General features: G+C 37.5%; 1 long non-coding RNA gene across 1 annotated transcript in view; it reads left to right on the top strand.

The window, feature by feature from the left end:
* Nucleotides 1-18,402, top strand: part of LOC102030003 — a 20,571-nt gene extending 2,169 nt beyond the window's left edge. The window contains exons 2-3 of the long non-coding RNA XR_262026.1: nucleotides 9,628-9,717; nucleotides 18,154-18,402. This is a non-coding gene — a long non-coding RNA (uncharacterized LOC102030003). The remainder of the gene's footprint in view (nucleotides 1-9,627; nucleotides 9,718-18,153) is intronic.
* The last annotated feature ends 791 nt before the right edge of the window (nucleotides 18,403-19,193 follow it).

The raw sequence follows: 19,193 nt of genomic DNA, 5'->3' as shown, positions 1-19,193 counted from the left end.
TTGAAAAGAAGCCAAGTATTTTGCAACAGGATAATAGCAAAGATGACTTGCAGACATCTCAGTAATCAGCAAGGTCCAGGTTTCTGTCACCTAAACACTTATACCACGTTGTTTTTGCCTTGGTGTTACCCAACTGTGGTCAGAAAACACGAGCTATAAGCAGTCTCTTTTAAATTAACCTCCTCGTTTACATTGTGGGTGTCGAGGATTTTGTCCCAACAATGAGAAGGAGACTAAGACCCTTAGCTGTTTCAATAACACTGTAGTGAACAAAAGCATGCAGAAATTTTGTCAATATACTGATTTAGTTTAGATATGTATCCACCACTGGGTTTGTTGAATCATATGGTTGTTCTATTTGAATTTTTAAAGGCACATCCCTACATTTTTTTCACGATGGCTGCACTGATATATGTTTCCATAATCACTAAGATCCTCTTTTCTTTTTATCTTTGCAAAAATGTGTTATATCTCATGTCTCTTTGATAATAGCCATCATATCAGGAGTGAGATGAAATCTCATTATGATTTAATTTGTATTTTATGCTTAATAATTTTGACCATATTTTCATATTTATATTTATTATTTTTATCAGATTTTTTGAGACAGAGTCTTGCTCTAATTCAGGCTAGTCTTTAACTCACTCTGTAGCCCAGGCTGCCCACACACTCACAGTGATGCTCCTGCCTCAGCCTCCCAAGTAGTAGGATTGCACCTTCTTGTGATTTTTATGGCTTCTTTTCAGAATTACTTACTCATGTTCTTTGCCTAATTTTCAATTAAGATTTCTTACCTGGGTTGAGTTTCTTATGTGTTTTGCATATTAATTCTTATCAGAAGAATAGCTGACATATGCAGTCTCATATTTTATAGATTTTTCACTTTGTTCTATTATTTCCTTTGCTATGCACACTTGGAGTGAACATTATTTATCTATTTTTTGTTTTGTTACTCATGATTTTGGAGGTCACATCTTTAAAAATATTGCCAAATCGATATCATGGAGGCTTGCCTTACATACTGTTCTCATAGTTCTACAGTTTCATATTTTAGGTTTAAGTTTTTTATTCATTCTGGGTTAATTTTTATGTGTAGCATGAAATGAGGATCTAATTTTATTCGGCAAGTGGAGATCCCATTTTTGAAGTGGCTGTGCTTGTTATCTTATGTTTTCTTGGAAACTTTGTCAGAAACTCAATCGACTCTGAATGCATGGGTTTATTTCCGGATTCGCTCTTTTCTCCATTGGTCTGTGTGTCTGTTTTCATGCCAGTGTCATCCTGTTTTGATTATTATGATTTTCTAGTAGATTATTGAAATGAGGCAGTGTGGTGCCTTTGGCTTGTTTGTTTGCTTCCTCAAGATTCCTTTGGATCCATGAGGTCTTCTGTGGTCCTATAGTAATTTTGTATTGTTCTTTCTACTTCTGTTAAATTGCTAATAGAATTTTCATAGGAATTGCTTGAATTTTTAGATCACTTTAAGTAGGATGGTCATTTTTAACCATAAAAATTCTTGCAATCAATAAAAATAGAGTATCTTTCCATTTATTTATTTCCTTCTTTGGTTTCTTTACCAATGTCTTATAGTTTTCTGTATGGAGATTTTTCACTTTATTAATTACATTTTTCTCTCAGAATTTTACTGGTTTTGTAGTTATTATGAATGGGATTGTTTTCTTGAGATCTTTTTTGGATAGTTTGTAATTGGTGTATAAGAACACTACTGAATTTGTATGTTGTTTTATGTTTAAATGTTTATTGAATATTTAAATTACTTCTAACAGACTTTTTTGTCTGAGATATTGCCATGTAATTTTTTTTTAATAATATACTGCTTGTCTTTGAAATCAGGGTAATATTGGACTTTTAAATATGATTTTAGACATATTTCTTCTTTACAATGTTTTGTAAGAATTTGAGAAGGATTCAGAGTTCTTTAAATCTTTGGTAGACTTCAACATTAAAGCATCAAGTCCTAGGCTTTTTTGGTGAAATTAATTTTTTCTTTTTTATTAATTCAACTCATTAGTCATTATTATTCCATTTGTGCTTTTTCTTACCTCATGTGAATGAAAGATATGGATCTAGTTTTAATCTTCAGCATATGGAAAACCAGTTTTCAAGCACTGTTTTTCAAAGAGGCTATCTTTCTTTAGGTGAGGTGTTTGGCTCCTTTGTCAAAGATAAGATGGCTGAGTGTGTTTGGAGTTGTTTTAGCATCTTCTAATCTGTCACAGTCTTCCTTGGGTCTGTCTTTTGCCAGTACCATGATCTTTTTCCTTTTTTTTTAAATCGCAGTAGCTTTGTAGTAAAATTTCAAGTAAGGAATTGTGATGACCCTATCCTTGCTTTTATGCCCAGAATTGCTTTTGCTATTCTAGGTCTCTTCTGGTTCCAAAGGAGTTTTAGGATTGTTTTCTCTAATTCTGTAAAACATGTTATTAGTATTTTGATCAGTATTGATTTGTATAATAATTAAATTTAATTGATTTGACTTAATTGATTTGTATAACATTAAATTTGTACAATAATTTTGGAAGTGGCCATTTTTACTATATTGGTTCTTCTTACACAAGAACAATGGATATCCTTCTGTTTGTGATATCTTCTTTGATCTCCTTTTTCAGAGTATGGTAGTTTTCAATATAAAGGTCTTTTACTTCCTTTGTTAGAGTGATTCTAAGTATTTCATGTTTTTGTATGCTATTGTGAAAGGTGTTTTTTCCTTAATTTTTCTCTCAGTGAGTTTGTTATTTGTGTACAGGAATTCTTTGATTTTTGAATGCTGACTTGTATCTAGCTATGCTACTGAATTTGGTTATTAAATCTAATAGTCTTTTGGTGGAGTTTTTGGGGTCTTCTACATAGAGTATCATGCCCTCCACAAATAATGATAACCTAAATTCTTCCTTTCCTATCCTTATTCCTTTTGTTTCTTTCTCTTATCTAATTGCTCTGGGTAATGTTTCTAGAAGTGTATTGAATAAGAGTGAGAAGAGTGGATGTCCTTGTCTTTTTCCTGATTTTAGAGTTAAAACTTTCAGGTTTTGTCCATTCAGTGTGATGTTGGCTATTGGTTTGTTGGCTTTTATCAGATTGGGATAAAGATCATCAGTTCCAATTTTCTGTAGAGTTTTATCATGAATGGGTATTTTAATTTGTCAAACATTTTTCTATATTTATTGAGATGAATATGTGGTTTTTGTCCCTAGCTCTGTTAATGTAATGTATTACATTTATTGATTTACATATGTTGAAGGATTTCTGATTCCCTGGGATGAATCCTACTTGGTCATGGAATATAATCTTCTCAATGATTTGCTACATACTGTTTCCCAATATCCTAATAAGGATGTTTGCATCACAAACAGAATAATAATGACCAATGAGTTGAATTAATAAAAAGAAAAAATTAATTTTTATCCAAAAAAGCCCTTTGGGTGGGGCAATCCACACCTAAACTGGAGCTTCCCATTTCACACACCCAGGACAATGATACCAATTAATGGACTTGGTTTTTGGACTTCATGGTCCAATGTGGGGGTTAAGGGTCAGTGGGTATGGTGCTCTCATCCCTGATGAATCAATTACAAACTCTAGATTCAGCTGCCTCTGAACAGACTCTATGACCACATAAGTCTTTGGGGGACATGTAGATACAACCCACAACAAACAACAAGGTAATAGCTCAGAAATAGACATAAGCATCCATAGAACAGAATGGAAAAACCCCAAGTACATTCAACTATTTGATCTTTGACAAAGGAGCCAAGAATACAGACTGGAGGAAAGATAACCTCTTTACTAAATGGCATTAGAAACACTGGCTAGGCACATGCAGAAGATTAAATCTAGACCCATATCTTTCACTGTGAGCTAAATTAAAATTAAAATTAAATGAATCAAAGAACTTAATGTTCCACCAGAACATTTAACCTACTGGAAGGTAAGATAGATAAAAGTCTCAAGGTAATGTGTGCATGCAAGGACCTTCTGAATTGGAAGAACTCTGGTTGCACAGGAAATAGTTCTGAGAATCACTAAATGAGATTATATTAAATTAAAAATCTTTTGTACAATAACAACAAAAAAACAACAGAGTAAAAAAGACGAAGAACTCATATGTATGCTATGCAAAGAACTTTAGACCTCCAAAATAAAAGAGCCTGTGAAAATGAAGAGCAAGAGAAATGAACACGCATTTCATAGAAGAAGTACATACGGCCAGTAAGTACTTATAGAAGTACTTGACATCACTGATCGTTAGAGAAACACAAATTAGGACAGCAGTGAGATTCCCTTGCACCAGAAAGGATGGCCACCATAGAGAAGTCAGATAAAAACCTGGGAGGTGGCAGGGAGCAAAGGGAGTCCTTCTTAGTTGGATGTAAATTAACACAACGACTATGGAAATCAGTATGGCGATTCCTCAAAAAACTAGAATTAAAAATTTCATTTGGACGAGCGGTTCCTGTCCTAGGTATCTTTCTACAAGCATTAAAGATGTCATATTATAGTGATACATGTAGTCCCATGTTTACACCAGCATAATTGCTAATAGCTAAGTCTTGGAAGTGGTCTATATGTCAATTAACAAATAAATAGATTTTAAAATGTGGTATTTACACAACATGCAGCACTACCCTGCAATAAAAAAAAGATAAAATTGAGTCATATGTAGGAAAATGGGTACGCTTTGACAATGTTAAATGAGATAAATCAGACATGATGCTTACATGTGACCCCATTTCTCTTATGTAAGAAAACCAGAGTAAGAATAAAGCGCAAAACAAAGGGTAGATAATGGGAAATGGGGAGCCAGACTATCCTCAAAGGGGAGGGGCCAAGGGATAGAGTGAGGGGGAGGGAAGGGGTAAAAGACGAGAAAAAGAATTGGTACATTCTATGCACATGTATGAACTCCACATGAGGAATGTGAGGCTTGCATACTAAAAACACACACAAAAATAAAAAAGAAAAGGGATCAACAAGTGGGTGGAAAGGGTAGGGAGAGGACCGAAAGGGACAGACAGTGAAATGAAGGTGCGTGATGCACACAGCTTCCCACAAGCGGTATAAACACTACCTGCTGCAAACATGTGCTAAGAGAGCAAAACTGGTTTTAGAAATTGAAAGAGAAAATAGCAACAGTGACCTTCCAAGGAATTTGAAATCATTCACAGCTGTCAGAAATTCATTGGAGCCATAAATTTATATAGTTTGGGAAATATATTTTTGGTATGTGAAGTAAAGAGAATGCTCCACTGTGAAAAAAATAAATTATAACATTTAAATTAGCTTTTGTCTCTTTCTTGTTTAATTCCTTTCATTCAAATAGTTGATTTCTTGAAGTTATCTTTTAAGTCCCATAAGCTTGGGCCTGCCTGGCGAGCATGAGGCCCTGAGTCTTATTCCTGGTACCAAAAGAGGAAAGAAAAAGAGTAAGTCTCATAAGCTTTCGTCATTCCTTTGCATTCTCGTTGCTTCTTTTCTGAATTGTATGTATTTTCAAACAACTTGCCTTTGAGTGTACAGATTCTTTCAACTGCTTGATCAATTCTACTGTTGATGCATTTTTTTCACTTCATTATAGTTTCAGCTTCAGTATTTTTTGTGGATTTTATTTATAATTTCAATCTTCCTGTGAATTTTCTAAATTTATTCATTTATTTTCCTGATTTTGTTGAATTGTTCCTCTGTTTCCCTGAAGCTGGCTGAGATTCTTCCAAATATTTCCTTTAACTTCTTTGTCAAACACTTCGTTTATCGCTGTTTATTGAGGTGAGCTGCTAGACAATTTTTTCTTCCTTTTTGTGATGGTATGTTTCTTTGTCTTTCATGTTTCTTGTTCCCTTATATCAACGTCTGAGCATTTGGAAGCACAGTCATTTCTTGAAGATTTTACAGTCTATTTTTGCTGTGGAAAACTTCTCCCTTCCACACTGGGGTTTGGTGTGAGGCTGTTGGCTCAGGGCATCCGTTCTGCACGGGTCAGTATGCAGCTCTGTATTTCTCCAAGGCGATCTGTCACCTGAAGTCAGTGTTGATGAAAATTGCGCAGATCCTTAGCAGCCCATGCTAGAGATGTCCACAGTGCTGTCAAGGTTGTTGGGATCTTTAGCAATGACCTGGTAAAGCCACTAGCGCAATCCATGAGGCTCCAGGTTAGCTGGCTCTGAGCGGTGACTACTTCAAACCATTGGAAGCTACCAGTAGGAAAGAAGCTCTAGCTCACTTGTGCGTGATATCCATTAACCCAAAACAGCGTGGCCACCAAAGAAACTGTAGCTGAGGGAATCTCTCTTGGCACTGGATTTGGTAGAGTCCAAATCCAATTTGTAGAGCCACTTACGGTGATGGTAATGCCAGTGCCTTTGAAGTGGCCCATGGAGAACCGGCACAGGCTGAGACCTGAAATACAGCCTCAGTTTTAGAAACTATGGCTCTGGAGTCCCGGGGTCACGATAACGCCGTCTCTTGAAACACAGACATCCCACTTGTATTGGTCACAGCAGGCCAGACGCAAGTGCTGTCAAGCGCTCACAGAGTCGAGAGTGGCAGCGTAGATACGCACAGAGCAAGCTGGCTCTAAGATCCCAGCATGTCTTAGTTCTGCACAGCACCAAGCGCTGTCCAGGCCACAGCAACAGGGCTCTTACAAAACCAAGCTGTCTACGGTGGCTGTTCTGGTGCTGAGACGGGGGCAGGAGCTGAGCAAACACAGACCCTGGGTCTGCCAAGGAGGAGCAGCCGTGGGTCCCTTTCTGGAGTCCCCCAGTAGGACTAGCTGTTCTCTACCTCAGTGACAAAGATGCTTCTGTTCTCTGCAGAGAAAGCTCGTGGCGATAGTGGGCTTCAGCCTGGGTGGCCACTTTCAATGACCTGTGCTTTTCCTCTTCGTCCTTAGCCATCGCCTCACACTGCAGGATGCTGACCTTAAAGTGGTCCTTTCTCTGTGGACATTCTCTGCATCTTTTTCTTGTTTTATTACTGCTGTGTGTTGCAGATTCATTAATGAACTCTTGAGTCTTCTTAGGTCTTTTTGGTTTGTCTAGATTTCTTTGTGGGGAAATGAAGGCTAGGATTTCCTACTCTGCAATCTCTGTCTAAATGTACTTATGCTTCTTTATCTTAAAGGGGAAAGAACATAAACAAAATACCAAAAACAAAGACAGAAAACAACATAAAAACATTACAGAATTTCAACACCAGGTAATAGGAAATTATTTTCGTACTTATATTTTGACATATAGTTTACATGAGTAAATAAGCGAAAAGTATTGAGAACAATACTTGAGTATTTAAAAATCTATATGACTGTTAACTTGTACTATTGGTGAATTTTTATCCATGAAATTGTTAGTTAACTTCTTTCACTAGAGCATGTAGAAAATACAGTTATGTGTCAGATCCTAGGTTAAAGCTCTAGTAACATAAAAGTGTACAAGAAAATATAGTCTGTAAACTTTCAGGAGATGAGAGGGGATGAGACACAAAACATTTATGCATTTAAAACTTTTAGGAACCACTTATAACTAAACTATACCTTGGGGACCAGAGAAGGAGCTACTGGAAGTCACTGTCCTTGTTGCTAGGTACCAGTGAAAATAAATTTATTATTCTTTGCCTTAAAATTCCTTTACATATATAATATTGGATAATAGCTTATTCTTAAAATTGACTGTCTTCCTAAAACATAATACGGACAAAAACACAGAGTTGCTTATGTTCTGGTCTCTGTTTTTCTAACCCTATATGATTGCAGCCACACCCTCTATCTGTTTAGACTTGGGCAAATACTGGCATCTTTTACAGCCAGTATTTTCCATTGCAAACTGGGCTAAATTGTTGCAAGGTGGATAGATACTTTGTGTCAATCACCTAGAGCTCCCGTCACTGTCCCAGGTTCCACTGGGTCGATGTGAGCACTCAGAGTCGCCCTACAGAGTGTGCCTCCCAGCCAGAGGCTAGTGGACGGTGAGAGTGAGTGGTTAGGCCCAGCTCTGTATTTCAGAAGAGTCTCTGTCCCCTTTTGCTGCCTCTGACATTTTCTCACCTTACTCTCACTTTGATCTCTACGGTAAGAGGAAGAATTTACCTGTGCTCTATAGCACGGAGGTTTGGGCCAACTCTTTTTATATATATAGTACAGAGAAAAACTAACCTATTCTCCTCCAATAATATCACTTCATTTTTATGGAATAATAAAAATTATACCTAAGGCAGTCTAGCGTTATCATCTCATGTGGGCTATTGTTGCAAAGAAAGATCACCATAAATGTTCAAACTTGATAATCACACTAAAACATGAACATTTCTCTTCTTTCTTTTATTTATTTGAATTCATACTTTTGCAAGCACTCTTGTCTATATAATAAGGAAGGGAAAAATCTGACAGCAGTTTATCTAAGCACTTACTAAGGTGTTTAATAGCGTGTTCTCATTGTTGCCAGGTAGGATTAGAAAATCAGCTTCAGGACCACATTGACAAAAGAGTGGAAAAAAGTAAGCAAGGAGTGGGAGAAAATATTTGGAAGTCATATGTCAGATAAAGTTCTAGTGTTTGTAATATATAAAGAAATCTTACAACTCAGATTAAAGAGACAAATAATATATTAAAATTGAGCAAAGGTTGGAATAAAATAATTTTTTCAAAGAAGTTATATAAATGGTTTATAAGCATATGAAAAGATGCCCAAAGTCATTAGGCTTCAGAGAAATGCAAATCAAACCCACAAAGTATCCTAATTTATATCAACTAAGATAAACCTGAAAATTACAAGTGGTGTTGAGGATATGGACAAATTAGTGCCCTCAGACCATGGTGCTACAGCTGATGAAGAAAAGAGCTTAGTTCCTTAAGAGCCAAGCAGATTTACTATACCATCCAACAACTCCACTTTTGCTGTATATCCAGAAAACTTAAATATATATTCATGCAAAAAAGTTGTATATGAATTATCACAAGAGCATTACAGATGTTATTGATACAATAGAATATTATTCAACCATAAACAGGAATAAAAAACTGGTATGTACTGCAACATAGATGCACTTCAAGAAGATGATAAGTAAAAGCTAGACACAAAACATAAAACATGGTTCTATTTATATGAAATTTTTAGATTAACAAATAACTGGAGACAAATGTAGATTAAAGAATGCAAGGGACTAGGAGGAAAGTTGAATAGGGAGGGCTTGTTAAAAGTATAGTTTCTCTGGGGAGGTGACAAAAATATTCTGGAATTAGATAATAGCAACAGTTGTACAACACTGAGAAGATACCAAAAAGCATTCGACTATTTCAAAATGGTGATGTTGTGATATGAGTTACGTCCCAGTTTTTTAAAACTACAGGGCCTCTCTAAGGAAATCCTTTGGCTAATGTGCATTGTAAATCTCCAAGATATAGAAGCAGAATTTCAAGTTTTTTACTTTATTTAACAGTAGAACACTTTTTAGTGGGGTAGCTATATGAAAACTTCTTTAGGATATGTTGCTCTTTTGAATGTATTCCAAATAAATATTCATGGATGAGCACCTAGTCCTTGAAGTAGATGGTTTGGTTTAAATGATTCATCACTGTTGATTCTAGGTCATTGCTGTCTCTTTGTTTCATTTCAGCTCTACTGACTATACCCTCCCCCATTATATGTTCATCTTTGTTGCCATGGTGTGAGAAGCATAAATTCAAACGCCTCTTTCAAAGATAAGGTAATACTCTGGACAGTGAGCACAAAGTAGCTAAGATGATTGTAATAGGATATGTGGAACTTAAACTGCGCAACGGCTTTTTCAAAATCCAGCAAAGGTTATACTACACAAAGCATGACATTTTAAATCTTTTAAGTAATCCGAACAAGATTAGCCTTCAGGTTATGTGCACTTCTCTGGAGGCTTGTCCCAGCTTCTCGGGGATATTTACGACAATATATCTTTTAGTATTATTGGTGCTCACCGGATCTTACAGTTCCACACTGAAACCTACAGCATGCTACAGAGAGCTTTAAAAATCTTGTTAAAAGGAAATAATAAAATAGTAATAGTAATAAACTAAAGGTACCAATTATGAAAATGGAAGAAACAGGAAAACTTGGATGTGTTCTCGTTACTGATGATAATTTTCCAGAACACAAAAGAATGTTGAATTGCAAAAACGAATGGAGAGGTGAAGAAAAATAGCAGGAGGAGATGGAATGCAGGAAGGGAGGTTGATAGAGAAAGGAGTAGTTCAGAAACGAAAACGAACTTTCCTCAATACTCTTCTTAGTCACATGACTATCATCCACATGAGCTTCTCTAGAGAAACGGGAACTCAGGTGTTTGTGCACAGATGTGATTTCTAATTGTGTTGTATATCACTGATTATTTTCCTTTCTGTTTTCCAGTGCTGTAACTGATTTTATTTTTGACAGGTTTAGATGCTAAGCATATTGTTCTTTTTTTCTTTCTTTTCTGGCAATGTAGTAAGCAAAGCCTGGTATCTCGTGAACCACATGTATTCCTTTGGATGAGGTACAAAAATCCTGTGAAGATTAGCAGTAAATCTTTTGCCATGCTCACAAACTGTTGGGGAAATTTTGTATAAAATAGTCTACTACTAAATACGAAATACATGTGTATCTTGCTAGCTATATATGAGTGAGTGACAAATGAAATATAGGTTCTTTAAAAACAGAGACTTGGAGTCAAGGGTATAATTCTCAATCATGCCTTCTGTTTTCCTCATTATGTAAGTTGCTTTTGAACAGAAATCAGCTCCTATAAGTGGAACTATCACCCGTGGAGGACACTCCTCAAATAAGCTGTATGTGATGATTCAGAAGCAAAGGGATTTCTCCTCATTTCCTGGCATACTTATCAGCCCAGTGCACACTCAAAATCTAAGTGTAGAACATAATTTATGTTTCATTTTGAGTGATGCTTTTTGATGAATGTTTAAACTGTTGTCTGTACATGTGTCCCATTCTTTCAACTAGACTATAATTTCTTTGAGAATAGTGTCCAAATTTTGTGTCTTGGTACATGCTGAAAACATCAAAATGTAATAAATGCTCATTAAAGTAAGAAATGTTCTTTGATTTAGAGAGACTTTTACACCTAGAAGATATACAGTAAAATACTGAGTAAGTACCATATGGGTTTATTATTCATTCATCAAATCTCCATACAGCATTCACTAGGTGCGGATCACCAGTATGTTAATGCATTTGTTAGGGTACCTTGCATTATCTTTTAACAGCATAATTAGACAACGTTTATTACCATCTTCCCACTTTACGTTTTTAGAATCTGAATCATAGAGAAATGTTTTTATGAACAGATAAAAAATAGCAGTTCCAGAATTCAGACCCAGGCTGTCTGGCTGTAGAATCTGTATTTGTTTCAACCACCACACTCTACTTCCTTAAATGGCCACGTCGCACTGACTACTGTAGTTTCTCTTTGCCTTGTACTAGACTCAGCATATATACATTTATCTAAAGCACTCACTGTGAGATGTCTGGGGCCTATTTGTTTCTCACTTAGTGTGGAACATGCCTACAAGAACATTCCACGTGGTATCGTACCTGCTCCTTTGTCAGCCTCTTGCTACCAATCCCCATCATTGCTTTGAGGGACTAAACAGCTACAGCTCAGCTTACGCTACTACCTACCCTGTTCTTTTTTCATTATTATTCAATCACTGAGGATGACATTTCTATTCTGGTTTATTTTCCTCTGTTCTATCCTGGCTCTGTATATAGTGTGGATACCTCTGGATGAAAAGTAGGACATTAAGTACTTGTATCTTGGCATTAGTTTTAGGCTGTATAAAAATAGTCCTGCATCAAGCATTTTGTGTCTACAATATAGCTGGGATGGGAAATCGTCATCATATCCCTGTTCTGCTTCCAGAAGCCACTCAGCACTTGCAGCCAAGCTGTCCTGAAACAGGGGTTCAGCCTGAAGATCTGCATCTATTGAAAGAGGTCCTTTAAAATCTCTTCCTCGCTAATCAGCACAGGTCCATTGTAAAGACCATTGCCCTGGACGCTGAGGGACAGCGTCCTATGCGAATATCACCATCTCATTGTCTTCAGTCTGCTACCAGCCCCAGGATGCCTTTCTCCACCCTGCCACTGGGGTATCTCTCTAGGGCAAGTGGGTTCTCCGTGAGTTAGGGAAAACGGGGCCTGGGGATTGAATAGGCACTGTAGAGAAAACCTTTTAATATGAAGCCCCAGTGAGGGTGGAAGATAAAATTCATCAAAGGGCTCACAACAGGCCAAGTCTCTTAAGAGGACATTTAAAAGACAAAGACGGCTTTATAGAAATACCTAAGCAGCTCGCAACACAGCACGGAGAAACTGAAAACTGATAGAATGTCTCATTTATAGAGTCTACTTATTTTGTTTAGCAGAATTACGTATGCACGTAGGACCAACCAGTTAACGGGAGCTATCAACCTTAAAGTTTATGCGGAAAAAGCAAAACTCACATGAAACTCGGACTCAGGCAAGTGCTGTTTTTAATAGCTGTTTAAAGGGAGTTATTTTAATTGATGGCCAATGGGAACACTTTTCAGAAATGCCATGCTGCTTAAAATTGTCCGTGGCCATATACCACTCCAACTTGAACTCTGTTTCCTATGTTATATGCACAGGGGAAAAAAGCTAAAAATAGATCCAGGAGCACATCCTACTGACTCTGTAAACATGCAATAGCTGAGCAAAGAGCAAGGAAAGAAGTCAGAGACCATTTTCAAGAATATTCATTCATGGGGCTGGGGATTTAGCTCAGTGGCACAGCGCCTGCCTGGCAAGAGCAAGGTCGTGAGTTCGATTCCCGGTACTGGAGAAAAACCGAAAAATAAAAATAAAAAAAGAAAATTCATTCATTATCTGGTGAACAGGACAGGACGCAGAGCAGGTAGTCATAACACAGTACAAAATGGTGCTCTGTGGAAGGGTGCGACCCTGGGGTGGTAAAGCAGTAAAAGAAGAGCCTTCATCTCAGTTTTAGGAGGCAGAGGGGTGAGCTTCATAAAGGAGTCAAAATCTATACATTTACTGCTCGTGGGTATAAACTTATCATGAACTCCCTGAAAAAGCTGGATTACGAAGAGTTTGATGCATTTAATATCTAGGTCTTAGTATTCACTGCTGTCCTATCCTGTCATTGACATTGCTGTCTTGTTCCTAAGTCCAGCTGCAGCTATTACTTCCAAAACTTCAGTTATACAAGGATTAAAATGTGAGCTTACCTCATTACACGTTTCCCATTGTGAGAGTGGCCACCCTCTCCCTGGGCTTAGGAACTTTTCTGTCTGATTTTTTGCCTTCTGTTTCATTATTATGTTTAATTTTTAAAATATTTTTTCTTGTGCTTTCTCCTCTTTCTCCCAAATTCCCCTCTTCTTTCTTACTCTTTCTCTCTCTCTATCAGAGACATATCATAACTGGGTGATTTTACCCAGAGGTTATTGTATTCGTCCCATAAACAATGGTTGAACATAAAGAAAGTAAATTAGAAGAAAAGGAAGTGTCACTAGGGTTATTTTTCAATTTTGGGAAAAACAGTTGTGGAGGCAGAAATAATAGCTGCATTTCTATTCCAGTTTCCAAAAGTTTTTGGCTGTTGTGTTTATAAAAAGGCCCAAGCAATGGTTTCCACTGTTGTCCCTAGTGAAATAAAGAAGCCAAGCAGAGACAGACACCAGGGAAAATAAGGTCAGTACAGGAAATATGAGTTTAGTTCATAATCCAAACAAGCCAATTGCCAGGCACCGTTCTGAGTCTCAAAGACATTTATTCCTTACTATTGCGTTATGAGGTGAGCACTACTATCATTGTCCATACTTTACAGATAATAAAATGGAAGTGTAGAAATATTGGAAAATATGCTCAAGGCCAAGTGGCAGAAAATTAGCAGAGCCAAGATTTGAAGCCAGGTGGGGAGCAGCGAATTCTTACAGGGCGCTAACAGGATGTCTCAGGCAGCCTGTGGTGGGAGACATAGAACTCTGGACCAGGGAAGGAGCCTAGATCAACAGCCAGGGAAAGGACTAAGGTTTTGTTATTGAGAGTTTCTGAGAGTTCTACCACCTTTACTCACCCCGGGCTCTTTGATACTTCATCTATTTTGTTTATACAAAGTACAGCCTTTCTATCAGCCTTGCTAGTATAAAATTCTCACTAGGCTTTGACATACGCTACACTGTAAAATCAGCTCCATAGTGAAGAGGGGGAAACAGGTTCCACAGAGAAGGGGATGGGGTGAAACTGAGGACTTAATACCAGCGGCAGTATCACCTGCAGTTTCACCGAAATACCCTAACTGGCATTCTTCAAATCAGCTTAGAGCTCAGAATACCAAAGGAACACGTCCGGATATCATCCTGTCTTATAATTTTCACAAAATTTAAAAAAGATTTTTATTGTGATTCTCAAAGTCCATCGGTGCTGTGAAGAGAATTTATTCTACAGTGGCACATCTAGAATGATTAGAAAGTTTATTCCAATATTGCAAAGACTCTAATACAACATTAAAGACAGTACCAATCACATTATAAAAGCCCAATGAATGCTAGCTTTATTGTTCTTATAACAAATTATGGACGCTTTTGATTATCAGATTGCACCATATAGACATACCATTTATTTTACAGAAAACAATTCAAAAGTGTATATTTTCACCTCTTGATTGCTGACACCTTATATTAGCCAGATTTACACCGCAAGGAAAATTATCTGGAAAACACACAGAAGAAATTTTTGCTGCTGGATGACAGCTGCTGCGATCAAGTTCCTTCTAATTAACCAATATCAAAATCCACTCATTCATAAACTGTCACGATCATCAGCAGGACAAATATGTTTCTCAAGCGTAATGCTGATAATATGCCAGTCAGTAATGCTCACATAACATGGCCTTAGGTTGACCAAGCAACCTTTCCTCAATTCAGAGCAGATGGAACCTCAATTGTACCCCTCAGGGCCATGAGGACCCTAGACCAAGAACTAGAGCTGCACAACACATAGCATCTCCAGATTCATCGACAAGAAAAGAGAAGACATTTTGCAAAGGGATTTGACATCCTTATCAAAAGAAGCTACACAGAGACAAAAAAGGATTGGAGTTCACTGAAGCATAACGGCAGTGCTTCTGCCCAGTGATCCAACAGAAATGGCCCAGGAGTCTGAATTATTTACCAGCAGCCCTTCTGGGTCTCTGCGGCCCCCACTAGCTTTGCTGCAGTGATGCTTAGTGTGCTGATTGCTAGACAATCAGCCAAAAACCCGCTGTTCTTAAAACTAGTCTGGAAAATATTATTTTCAGTTTAGTGAAAGACTTTTTAAGTGGTTGTCAGGAATGCGCTTGAAATGGAAGGAAAGTATGAATGGAATGGAGTTTCAGTTTTCAATTTCCTATCAGGATTGGAAAAACAAGAGAAAAAATGTTTTTTAGGAAGCATTATTTCATTGTCATTACAATGAGCAGTGCTGTGATGCCCCCAGAGGCCCTCTTTTGTCACAGTACATTTTGCATATTAAAAGGGGGGATATTAATAATTGCACAAAAAAGTATGTTCCCATAGACAAGAGCATTCATGCTTAGAGTGTACAATGCATTTTAAATGGACTTTTAACTTCTACACTTGGCCTTTTTTTCTTGTGAAAAGCCATTAAATGTCCTGTAATTTTTCCTTACTTTCCAAATCGAGTTGCAAAGGCATCTGTATAGTATACACACGCACAAGTATAGATCCAATTTAATTGGTGGCAATTTTGAAAATCCCACACCACTGTAGTAAACTGAAATGTTGCTAGAAAGATCTCCTCAAGTACTGACTTTGCCTGCAATAAATGCCATATTTCAGTTATCTGTATTTGAGGTCTTCGATTTTTTTAAAAAATAGCATTTATTGTTATTCATAATTATAAATGCCATTTATTGAGCATTTATTGGATCAGATGCCAAGCTAGGCTTTCTTCATACCTTTAATGTGCATAAAGGTTTGCAAGATGAGCATTATTACCCCCACTCAAGAGTCAAGGACAATATAGCTGAGAGATGTTAAGAAGCCAGCGTAAACCTTCCAGTGGGTTCATGCTGGGGCTGGGATTCCCACACTCACCACGGGCTTCCACAGTCAGTACCTGCTATACTCTGTTCTACTCAGAAGTTGACTAGTGCTGCTACAAAGCAAGCACTTGTAGAATCCAAACCTTCCCTGGATCAATGTTGGCAGAACAAGGAAGATGTGGAGAAGTTGAAACCCAATTTAATTTATATGGGTAAAAATCAAATCTGATTAGTGATAAAGATAAACTGCTGAGACCACATCTATGACAATAAAATTAGATTAACAGGAAGATGAGATTTGATTAACTCCTTAGGCTCATCCATCAAGATTGCACGTGTTCAACTCTATTCTATTAGGTAAGGGAAAAAACAAGCCAGTACGAAGTTATGCCCTTAATATGTATCCTATGCTCCAGCAGTTGTTGATCAATCCAAGTGAAACTTGAAGGTCTAGGAAAAATGCCTTTCACCAGGCTTGCAATAGCAAGGAAGAAAGAAAACGATTATTTCACCAACCCACCATGTCCTATAGTTCTCAGTTTATCTATTCAAAACTGATACACCAGCAATAAGCTTACTTTTGTATTTGGATTGTCTTTCTCCAAACTCTTTGAAAGACAAAGATGTTATCAGGAAAATGTACCTTGGCCTTTGCATTTCTATTTCGCATGAGAAAGTAAAAGAAACAATTGATCTTTGAGTTTGAAGTGCTAGTGGATCTACCGATACTTTCACCTGCTCCATGTTGCCTTATGGAATGGTATTTAATGGTGTGTGTGAGTGTGTGTGTGTGTGAGATCTGTGTGTCTGTTTGTCTCTGTGAATATACACTATTTTCTGTGCATCTCCCCGTCTTTCTTCCCCCAAACTTACAGGTTTGCAACCATAGATAGGAGCCACATTCCACTAAGAGAGAGGTAGAGAGTAAAAGATAATTCTGCTCTGTTCATCCTTGCTCAATTTTTCCACAGAACATTCCTAGCCTGGGAATTAAATTGCATAACTGTTTCTCAGTCTCATATATTTCATTTCCAAAGTGTAAGACTGCTTCCCTTGATGCAAATTTTGTGAATGATGATAAGAAAGGATTTCGAGGCATGACCACCATATTTTCTCTCAGTGTCTGTGACACGGATTTCCCTATGTACCAATTAATCTTGTTTTTCTTAAAAATCTGTGTTTAACTGCATGGGTGCAGCTGAGTGCTCTGCACCCTTCTTCAAATGTGAAGTCTCCATGTCCAGAGCACTCAGGGTCTGTTTAGGGAGCCACCGCAAATGAGAATAAATTTACACTGTGCCTAGGGAGCTCTGGTCAGAAATGCAATTTTCAAGAAGATGGTAACTAGCCTCCAAAAGTATTCACATCAATGAAACATGACAGGTGTCACCAAGAACAGAGATTCCGGGCAAGGGAAATTAGAGCCTCATGTCCCCACTCATTTGAGGTTTCCTCATTGTGACTGTTGGCATTAGTTGATGATGGTGCCATTTCTGATCAGGTGGCGCTGTCTTGAGCGCCTTGCTTTTCCAAGGGGCTCGACATTCCGAGCGCCACAGCATGTTTAGATCAAATCTTCTTTCAACAAGCCATGTTCAGGAATTTTCTTCCCCAAGGCTTTTAGTGAGAATGACCTGGCGAATTCATTGCCTTCTGAAACTGCAAATGCTGCTGAGGACAATGGCCACGTGGTACCTTTCACACAGCTGCAAGAGTTGGAAGGAGTAAAACAAACCTTCAGAGGAGCTGTGGAATAGTGTAACCACACAAGCCTCTGAACACGATCTTTTCCATAAGTGACACTGTAGTGCTGTGCTTTAGGCATGCTCCAGGGTGCAATGGCATTTAATAAATGTTTTTATCAGTTTGAATAAGACAAAGGAAATTTGGGATTGCAAACAAAATTTCTTCTTTCAAGGCAGAGTAGCACTATGATTTTAGATACAGAATAAATTAACCCCTCTAATTTTTTTCCTATTGATCTTGGATGTGATTAACCAAGAGAATTTATCAAGTGGCATTGGTTTTTAAGGAAACATGTACACATAGATCTCATGAAATGCACTGCTCCATTAATGACAGGTGACTTCCCATTGGATCTTCTGGGAACCTACACAGTTCACAAGAGTCAGGACAATGGTGTACGGCCTTTTCTCTGTGCCAGTTTATGGATTAATATTGCTTCAGCACTGAAAGCTTCATGACCAAAGTGAAAAGCTGGGGCCCTGGATTACAATGACACATTCCCCTGGGCGATGGCGCTACATTTTCCATCATCTGTTGAGTTTGCCTTTAAGATAATAAAGAACAATAGGTAAAACTATAAGCAATAATAAAATCAATTACAAATGTTTCATTGTTTTCATCATTACTGTATTTTACCAACATTGCTATACAAAATAGTACATATGCTTTACAAATTTCATTCAATCAGCAATCTTTATCTGCCTTTGTCTGTATTTAATACAAATCTATAAATATCTTCTGGTACTGGTTCAAACTCATTGAAGATTTTTAGTTTTAGTGCAAGCAGTCAAAATAAGAACTTTTAAAATAATTGTTCATCTATGAATAAGTGCACGGTTTTAAAAAATCTGTTCTTTTCAGACAGATTGTATGTTGTATAAATCTATGAAACTTCAAAGATTTATCACTCAGGTAATTTCAAGGCATGCAAATGTAGAATATTTTCCCTTGTGAGAACAGACAGGAAGTGCAGATAGATAGTTTGGTATGACTGACCAGTTCTCTTGGAAAGCATAATCTAACAGTGCATCAAAGACATCATCTATGGGAATGAAGTCTGGAAACAGTAAGTTTGCACAGCAGGAAAAACTTCTCCCATCCTTGGTCAGCAAGGATGCAGTTGTTTCTAAATCGGTGACTGTTTCTGCAGAATTTGTGGGTCTTTTTGCTGATCTCTCTTTATCAGTTGTTCTCAGGGGCTGCCCACCTGTGTCCATCCACTTTCTATTTTTAAACAAACAGCTGAGTTAAATCAACTTATAAGGAGGAAAGACTCATTCTGGCTTTCAGTTTCAGCAGTTTAAGTCCATGGTCTGTAGGTGCCACTGCTTTTTGCCCAATGGTGAGGCAGGATATTATGATAGCGAGTACGTCTT

Source organism: Chinchilla lanigera, unplaced genomic scaffold (assembly GCF_000276665.1).
Source record: "Chinchilla lanigera isolate Chin_1 unplaced genomic scaffold, ChiLan1.0 scaffold00039, whole genome shotgun sequence".
Taxonomy (NCBI): Eukaryota; Metazoa; Chordata; class Mammalia; order Rodentia; family Chinchillidae; genus Chinchilla; species Chinchilla lanigera.
Note: the sequence above shows the minus strand (reverse complement) of the source record. Positions and strands in the feature narration are given on the sequence as shown.